Source organism: Uranotaenia lowii, chromosome 3 (assembly GCF_029784155.1).
Source record: "Uranotaenia lowii strain MFRU-FL chromosome 3, ASM2978415v1, whole genome shotgun sequence".
In the NCBI taxonomy this organism is placed as follows: domain Eukaryota; kingdom Metazoa; phylum Arthropoda; class Insecta; order Diptera; family Culicidae; genus Uranotaenia; species Uranotaenia lowii.
The window spans coordinates 353,936,818-353,946,808 of NC_073693.1; positions in this window are offsets into that span (position 1 = coordinate 353,936,818).

Sequence of the window (9,991 nt, forward strand, 5' to 3'; positions counted from 1 at the left end):
GTTATTGATGTATCGAGTACAATTGTTTTGGGTCATCTGTGGTCTACAAAAATCAACAAAAATCAAAGGAGACTAGACTTATAGCCGAAAGTTTGAACATAAAACGTTTATTTCTAAGAAATATGTTGAAATTGTTTAAAATTGATGAATTTTGAATTGCTATTGAAGACGTCCCCCCAAATAACTACGACAATGTGTGGCAATAAGTAGTTTTCGATGAGGAGGTACAATCCGGTTCGAAGGACCAAATGTCAATCCGCTTTCCTGATTCCAATGTTTTTTTTTTGGAATTGTAGTCATTTTTGTCACTTTTATCATTTTTGTCATTTTTGTCATTTTGATCATTTTTGTCATTTTTGTCATTTTTGTTATTTTTGTCATTTTTGTCATTTTTGTCATTTTTGTCATTTTTGTCATTTTTGTCATTTTTGTCATTTTTGTCATTTTTGTCATTTTTGTCATTTTTGTCATTTTTGTCATTTTTGTCATTTTTGTCATTTTTGTCATTTTTGTCATTTTTGTCATTTTTGTCATTTTTGTCATTTTTGTCATTTTTGTCATTTTTGTCATTTTTGTCATTTTTGTCATTTTTGTCATTTTTGTCATTTTTGTCATTTTTGTCATTTTTGTCATTTTTGTCATTTTTGTCATTTTTGTTATTTTTGTCATTTTTGTCATTTTTGTCATTTTTGTCATTTTTGTCATTTTTGTCATTTTTGTCATTTTTGTCATTTTTGTCATTTTTGTCGTTTTTGTCATTTTTGTCATTTTTGTCATTTTTGTCATTTTTGTCATTTTTGTCATTTTTGTCATTTTTGTCATTTTTGTCATTTTTGTCATTTTTGTCATTTTTGTCATTTTTGTCATTTTTGTCATTTTTGTCATTTTTGTCATTTTTGTCATTTTTGTCATTTTTGTCATTTTTGTCATTTTGTCATTTTTGTCATTTTTGTCATTTTTGTCATTTTTGTCATTTTTGTCATTTTTGTCATTTTTGTCATTTTTGTCATTTTTGTCATTTTTGTCATTATTGTCATTTTTGTCATTTTTGTAATTTTTGTCAGTTTTGTCATTTTTGTCATTTTTGTCATTTTTGTCATTTTTGTCATTTTTGTCATTTTTGTCATTTTTGTCATTTTTGTCATTTTTGTCATTTTTGTCATTTTTGTCATTTTTTGTCATTTTTGTCATTTTTGTCATTTTTGTCATTTTTGTCATTTTTGTCATTTTTGTCATTTTTGTCATTTTTGTCATTTTTGTCATTTTTGTCATTTTTGCGTTGCCATTGCCATTGCCTTGCCTTGCCATTGCCTTGCCATTGCCTTGCCATTGCCTTGCCATTGCCTTGCCATTGCCTTGCCATTGCCTTGCCATTGCCTTGCCATTGCCTTGCCATTGCCTTGCCATTGCCTTGCCATTGCCTTGCCATTGCCTTGCCATTGCCTTGCCATTGCCTTGCCATTGCCTTGCCATTGCCTTGCCATTGCCTTGCCATTGCCTTGCCATTGCCTTGCCATTGCCTTGCCATTGCCTTGCCATTGCCTTGCCATTGCCTTGCCATTGCCTTGCCATTGCCTTGCCATTGCCTTGCCATTGCCTTGCCATTGCCTTGCCATTGCCTTGCCATTGCCTTGCCATTGCCTTGCCATTGCCTTGCCATTGCCTTGCCATTGCCTTGCCATTGCCTTGCCATTGCCTTGCCATTGCCTTGCCATTGCCTTGCCATTGCCTTGCCATTGCCTTGCCATTGCCTTGCCATTGCCTTGCCATTGCCTTGCCATTGCCTTGCCATTGCCTTGCCATTGCCTTGCCATTGCCTTGCCATTGCCTTGCCATTGCCTTGCCATTGCCTTGCCATTGCCTTGCCATTGCCTTGCCATTGCCTTGCCATTGCCTTGCCATTGCCTTGCCATTGCCTTGCCATTGCCTTGCCATTGCCTTGCCATTGCCTTGCCATTGCCTTGCCATTGCCTTGCCATTGCCTTGCCATTGCCTTGCCATTGCCTTGCCATTGCCTTGCCATTGCCTTGCCATTGCCTTGCCATTGCCTTGCCATTGCCTTGCCATTGCCTTGCCATTGCCTTGCCATTGCCTTGCCATTGCCTTGCCATTGCCTTGCCATTGCCTTGCCATTGCCTTGCCATTGCCTTGCCATTGCCTTGCCATTGCCTTGCCATTGCCTTGCCATTGCCTTGCCATTGCCTTGCCATTGCCTTGCCATTGCCTTGCCATTGCCTTGCCATTGCCTTGCCATTGCCTTGCCATTGCCTTGCCATTGCCTTGCCATTGCCTTGCCATTGCCTTGCCATTGCCTTGCCATTGCCTTGCCATTGCCTTGCCATTGCCTTGCCATTGCCTTGCCATTGCCTTGCCATTGCCTTGCCATTGCCTTGCCATTGCCTTGCCATTGTTGAAATTTCTATTGCTTTTTCTATTGTTACGGCTGAAGTAATTTTATCTATGTGGCTCTCCATTGATCTATTCCTATTGCTTTATATCTAATAATTTTAGAGCTTCTTCTAATCTTTTTTCAATCACTCTCATATTGCTTTTGCTCTTACAGTAGCTTTCGAATAAGCTGATGATATATTTGGCAATGGATATCGCCATTGCTTATATTTTTGTCAATATTAACATATAATTTCTATAGCTCATGTTAAGATGATGTTGTCTGTTTATTATACATGGCGACCGTCATAAAAATTTAAGGAATTTTGTACCTATTTGTGATAAAAGTAATGGAATGTCAGTACCTTTCATAAAAGTCTCCCATCAGCCAATTTTCAAGACTGTTGGTCCATTTCCTACAAAAAAGATAACGAAAGTGTTTTTCTTATCTACATCTTCAAGATCTTAACAGCGAAAAATTCCTAAAAATAAAACACTTAACGACCGATTCCATAAATCCACAATACGCGGCTCAGATCCTTAGAATGCATACCCTGAACCTCCCCAAGCGCTTTAATCCACCGGAGAGACACGCTTAATCTAAGCAGCAGGAATGTCGTAAATATAATTGACGTAAATAGAACCTAGGGCCATTTCCAAGCACCAACAGCATCCGTCCATCGGTAGCACTTCGGTATCTCTATCGGAGGGGTCTCTCTCTCAGCAAGATTGGCCACAGAGCGCAAAAACAGTCACGGCGACGGCAGCAGCAGCGTGATCTGAATATTCATGAGAAAAATGTCAAGTTGCTGCAGGTGGTTTCAGCAGGAATTAGCACGGGGAGTCCACCCGAGTAAGGGGTCACCTTCTTCCAATGCTTTGGAGCCAAGTATCAGTATCGGTACCTGATAGTGTTTATTTTAGCCGGTTCTGGAGAATTGGGGGTAACCCTAGTCTTAGTTGGCGAAAAAAAAATGGTCCCAGCAATAAATTAATAACACTAGTTTACAGCATTTTTGAACTCAGTAAACTGAAGGTCATTTCCAATGTAAAATCGGGCGCTGAATCCGAAAATGAAATTCAAAAAAATCTCAGTAGAACCGTTTTTGAGTTATGCTCCAAATATGAAATTTCGGAAAAATTAAAAAAGTTCTTGTACTTAGATTAAAATACCTCGGACGGCATAACAGTAATTTGAAATCTCTTTTTTGCATATTGAAGATGAATAAATTTTCTATCGATCATCTGAACACTGTTTTTGCGTTTGACTAACAGTATTGTTGATATTAGTGACTTTATTAGGAAGAAAATTATAAAAAACGCATTTTTTTAGAGAAAATTTTGTTTCAACGAAAGTTTTTGACTCGATGGTAGCATTTAAAAAATCTGATTTTCTTTTGCGCTTAAATGTCAATTTAAAACAAAGATTTCAAGTGGTTATTTATCAAAATCGGTTGAAAATTGAAAAAGTTATGGCTACTTTACCATAAGAGTATTTTTTGTAGTTTTTCATAATTTAACGAACCGCAGTACACTTATCATAGTATAGGATGAGTGAAACATGATAAATCTCACTCGCACCAAGTCAAAATTATTTATTAGCTTACCAGAAGGACTCATGCCAAGTTTCAGGGAGATCTGACCATAGGGAGGGGTTGCTTGAGTCTCAAACTTGAATAAAATTTTAAGGTATTTTGCCCGGAAGGAACGAAAAATACTGGTTTTTCATCAATAACTTTTTTCATCACTAGCTGATTGTTTTTAATGGTTAATTTTCTTAAAGCCTAAGTTAAGACAATTATTTCACCCGAAGACTGTAACTCGATTGGATTTGAAACAGAAAAGTTATTGCGGTTCAAAGATTGTATTTTGGTCGAAAATTGTCGTATAAAACGCTATGCGTAAAAAGTACTCATTGCGTGTTTCACAAAATTTGCGGCCTTTGAACCGCAATAACTTTTCTGTTTCAAATCCAATCGAGTTACAGTCTTCGGGTGAAATATTTGTCTCAACTTAGGCTTTAAGAAAATTAACCATAAAAACAATCAGCTAGTGATGAAAAAAGTTATTGATGAAAAACCAGTATTTTTCGTTCCTTCCGGGCAAAATACCTTAAAATTTTATTCAAGTTTGAGACTCAAGCAACCCCTCCCTATGGTCAGATCTCCCTGAAACTTGGCATGAGACCTTCTGGTAAGCTAATAAATAATTTTGACTTGGTGCGAGTGAGATTTATCATGTTTCACTCATCCTATACTATGATAAGTGTACTGCGGTTCGTTAAATTATGAAAAACTACAAAAAATACTCTTATGGTAAAGTAGCCATAACTTCTTCAATTTTCAACCGATTTTGATAAATAACCACGTGAAATCTTTGTTTTCAATTGAAATTTAAGCGCAAAAGAAAATCAGATTTTTTAAATGCTACCATCGAGTCAAAAACTTTCGTTGAAACAAAATTTTCTCTAAAAAAAATGCGTTTTTTATAATTTTCTTTCTTATAAAGTCACTAATATCAACAATACTGTTAGTCAAACGCAAAAACAATGTTCAGATGATCGATAGAAAATTTATTCATCTTCAATATGCAAAAAAGAGATTTCAAATTACTGTTATGCCGTCCGAGATATTTTAATCTAAGTACAAGAACTTTTTTAATTTTTCCGAAATTTCATATTTGGAGCATAACTCAAAAACGGTTCTACTGAGATTTTTTTGAATTTCATTTTCGGATTCAGCGCCCGATTTTACATTGAAAATGTTGGTCAGTTAATCAAGTTCACAATTTTTTTTAAAATTTTGTAAACTAGTGTAATTAATCGATATTATGTAATTATAGACTGGATGCCAATCGACCCCCTGGCTATTCCAAAGAGCAGCGATACTCTGCAGGGCTTCCAAACAGTGCAGTGTGTGCAACTTTGACCAAATCCCCCGGTTACTTGCCACAACAACCGGCTTCTATCTTTAGCCACTGACTGACTGAACCAGATTACAGACCGGCGTGGCGCGCGTAAAGTCGTTTAGGATTAGTGAGGTGTCTTTTTTCTTATAAATTTTCTCCCACTGTCTTTCAACCCTTTCTTGGATGTGTCTCTCGGCGGGTGGAGTCAGGTTACCTACTTGTCTCCCGCCATTCGTAATGGATCCAATTTTATGACCCAGATACTGGGACCGGCTCGTGGGCCAAAACAAAAAAAAAAGGAAAACTCGTTCCCCCAAAAAGTTGATGGTATGCCAAAACCAAAACAACAATGGAGTCGAGCGAGGATTATCAACCTAAACTAACCTGCCTCACCGCAAGGGTCTTCGATCCGATCCAATCCTCATGCCCCAGCCAGGAATTCGTTCCGCATTTCTGCCACGGATGTCTATCACGGTTGGATCTCGCCTCGATTTGTTCTGCAGCCGAGAAATTCCCAAAACTATTTGGCTTCCCACCTTTGCGCAGCATCATTTTATTTTTACAATAACCCTTTAGGAGGAGCCCCAGTAAGACATTGCATCTGAACTATGAATTCCGCCACCCGACCCAACCTACCAGATTCCGAGGAATTCTACCAATTGAGCAAAAGCGACATCAGACGAGATCCGGTATCGGATCGGTTCTGTGAATAAATATTAAATGCTAGACGATGACGATGATGTCGGTCGTGACTGGATTGTTTCAGAGCACGATTAGTTAGGTGATGTTTGTTTGAACTTTTTTTTTGCTGTCACTGCTCAGAGTGGTTTATCCGTTAAGCTCACATTTGTTGCGAAATTATTAGCCCAAAACGGCAATACAGTTAACAATAGTTGTACGTACTAATGCTTTGCTGATGTCATAGTAAATCGGCGAACTCGAAGACATTTTCTGAACTTTTAATACCCTGCTGGAGAAAACTATAAAACTTGTTTTTTCTCATTTTTGAAAAGTTTTTAAGAGCTTAACGTGATGTTACTTAGTCCTAAGCTGGAAACTTGTTGTATATTGCCTGTTTAACAATGTTTTTGTATTTTGAGAGTTCTCAAAAATCAGTAAAAAGAAAAAAAATATAAAAAAAGCTTTTGACAATCGGAAAAAGTCGAAACACAAGGAAGCAGAAAATTAAAACGAAAGATTATAAGCAATCGGTAATAGGCAATATGCAATAAGGTCAAAACAGCCCAAGCACTAGGAAATAAAAAGGAAGAAAGCTCAAGGCAAACAGGCAATAATCAATGCCATTGGCTAAGCAAATACACAATGGGCAAAAGGCAATAGGCAACATGCGAAAGGCAATAGGCAATAGAAAGAAATTAACTGGCGATTAACAAAAGATAGGTATCAGGAAATAGGCAAATGGCAATGAGCAAAAGGCAAAAGGCAAAAGGCAAAAGGCAAAAGGCAAAAGGCAAAAGGCAAAAGGCAAAAGGCAAAAGGCAAAAGGCAAAAGGCAAAAGGCAAAAGGCAAAAGGCAAAAGGCAAAAGGCAAAAGGCAAAAGGCAAAAGGCAAAAGGCAAAAGGCAAAAGGCAAAAGGCAAAAGGCAAAAGGCAAAAGGCAAAAGGCAAAAGGCAAAAGGCAAAAGGCAAAAGGCAAAAGGCAAAAGGCAAAAGGCAAAAGGCAAAAGGCAAAAGGCAAAAGGCAAAAGGCAAAAGGCAAAAGGCAAAAGGCAAAAGGCAAAAGGCAAAAGGCAAAAGGCAAAAGGCAAAAGGCAAAAGGCAAAAGGCAAAAGGCAAAAGGCAAAAGGCAAAAGGCAAAAGGCAAAAGGCAAAAGGCAAAAGGCAAAAGGCAAAAGGCAAAAGGCAAAAAAAAAGGCAAAAGGCAAAAGGCAAAAGGCAAAAGGCAAAAAAAAAGGCAAAAGGCAAAAGGCAAAAGGCAAAAGGCAAAAGGCAAAAGGCAAAAGGCAAAAGGCAAAATGCAAAAGGCAAAAGACAAAAGGCAAAAGGCAAAAGGCAAAAGGCAAAAGGCTTTTCGTAGAAAATGACAAAAAATACAATAAATTACAGAAATGACAAAAATGACAAAAATGACAAAAATGACAAAAATGACAAAAATGACAAAAATGACAAAAATGACAAAAATGACAAAAATGACAAAAATGACAAAAATGACAAAAATGACAAAAATGACAAAAATGACAAAAATGACAAAAATGACAAAAATGACAAAAATGACAAAAATGACAAAAATGACAAAAATGACAAAAATGACAAAAATGACAAAAATGACAAAAATGACAAAAATGACAAAAATGACAAAAATGACAAAAATGACAAAAATGACAAAAATGACAAAAATGACGAAAATGACAAAAATGACAAAAATGACAAAAATGACAAAATGACAAAAATGACAAAAATGACAAAAATGACAAAAATGACAAAAATGACAAAATGACAAAAATTACAAAAATGACCAAAATGACAAAAATGACAAAAATGACAAAAATGACAAAAATGACAAAAATGACAAAAATGACAAAAATGACAAAAATGACAAAAATGACAAAAATGACAAAAATGACAAAAATGACAAAAATGACAAAAATGACAAAAATGACAAAAATGACAAAAATGACAAAAATGACAAAAATGACAAAAATGACAAAAATGACACAAATGACACAAATGACAAAAATGACAAAAATGACAAAAATGACAAAAATGACAAAAATGACAAAAATGACAAAAATGACAAAAATGACAAAAATGACAAAAATGACAAAAATGACAAAAATGACAAAAATGACAAAAATGACAAAAATGACCAAAATGACAAAAATGACAAAAATGACAAAAATGACAAAAATGACAAAAATGACAAAAATGACAAAAATGACAAAAATGACAAAAATGACAAAAATGACAAAAATGACAAAAATGACAAAAATGACAAAAATGACAAAAATGACAAAAATGACAAAAATGACAAAAATGACAAAAATGACAAAAATGACAAAAATGACAAAAATGACAAAAATGACAAAAATGACAAAAATGACAAAAATGACAAAAATGACAAAAATGACAAAAATGACAAAAATGACAAAAATGACAAAAATGACAAAAATGACAAAAATGACAAAAATGACAAAAATGACAAAAATGACAAAAATGACAAAAATGACAAAAATGACAAAAATGACAAAAATGACAAAAATGACAAAAATGACAAAAATGACAAAAATGACAAAAATGACAAAAATGACAAAAATGACAAAAATGACAAAAATGACAAAAATGACAAAAATGACAAAAATGACAAAAATGACAAAAATGACAAAAATGACAAAAATGACAAAAATGACAAAAATGACAAAAATGACAAAAATGACAAAAATGACAAAAATGACAAAAATGACAAAAATGACAAAAATGACAAAAATGACAAAAATGACAAAAATGACAAAAATGACAAAAATGACAAAAATGACAAAAATGACAAAAATGACAAAAATGACAAAAATGACAAAAATGACAAAAATGACAAAAATGACAAAAATGACAAAAATGACAAAAATGACAAAAATGACAAAAATGACAAAAATGACAAAAATGACAAAAATGACAAAAATGACAAAAATGACAAAAATGACAAAAATGACAAAAATGACAAAAATGACAAAAATGACAAAAATGACAAAAATGACAAAAATGACAAAAATGACAAAAATGACAAAAATGACAAAAATGACAAAAATGACAAAAATGACAAAAATGACAAAAATGACAAAAATGACAAAAATGACAAAAATGACAAAAATGACAAAAATGACAAAAATGACAAAAATGACAAAAATGACAAAAATGACAAAAATGACAAAAATGACAAAAATGACAAAAATGACAAAAATGACAAAAATGACAAAAATGACAAAAATGACAAAAATGACAAAAATGACAAAAATGACAAAAATGACAAAAATGACAAAAATGACAAAAATGACAAAAATGACAAAAATGACAAAAATGACAAAAATGACAAAAATGACAAAAATGACAAAAATGACAAAAATGACAAAAATGACAAAAATGACAAAAATGACAAAAATGACAAAAATGACAAAAATGACAAAAATGACAAAAATGACAAAAATGACAAAAATGACAAAAATGACAAAAATGACAAAAATGACAAAAATGACAAAAATGACAAAAATGACAAAAATGACAAAAATGACAAAAATGACAAAAATGACAAAAATGACAAAAATGACAAAAATGACAAAAATGACAAAAATGACAAAAATGACAAAAATGACAAAAATGACAAAAATGACAAAAATGACAAAAATGACAAAAATGATAAAAATGATAAAAATGACAAAAATGACAAAAATGACAAAAATGACAAAAATGACAAAAATGACAAAAATGACAAAAATGACAAAAATGACAAAAATGACAAAAATGACAAAAATGACAAAAATGACAAAAATGACAAAAATGACAAAAATGACAAAAATGACAAAAATGACAAAAATGACAAAAATGACAAAAATGACAAAAATGACAAAAATGACAAAAATGACAAAAATGACAAAAATGACAAAAATGACAAAAATGACAAAAATGACAAAAATGACAAAAATGACAAAAATGACAAAAATGACAAAAATGACAAAAATGACAAAAA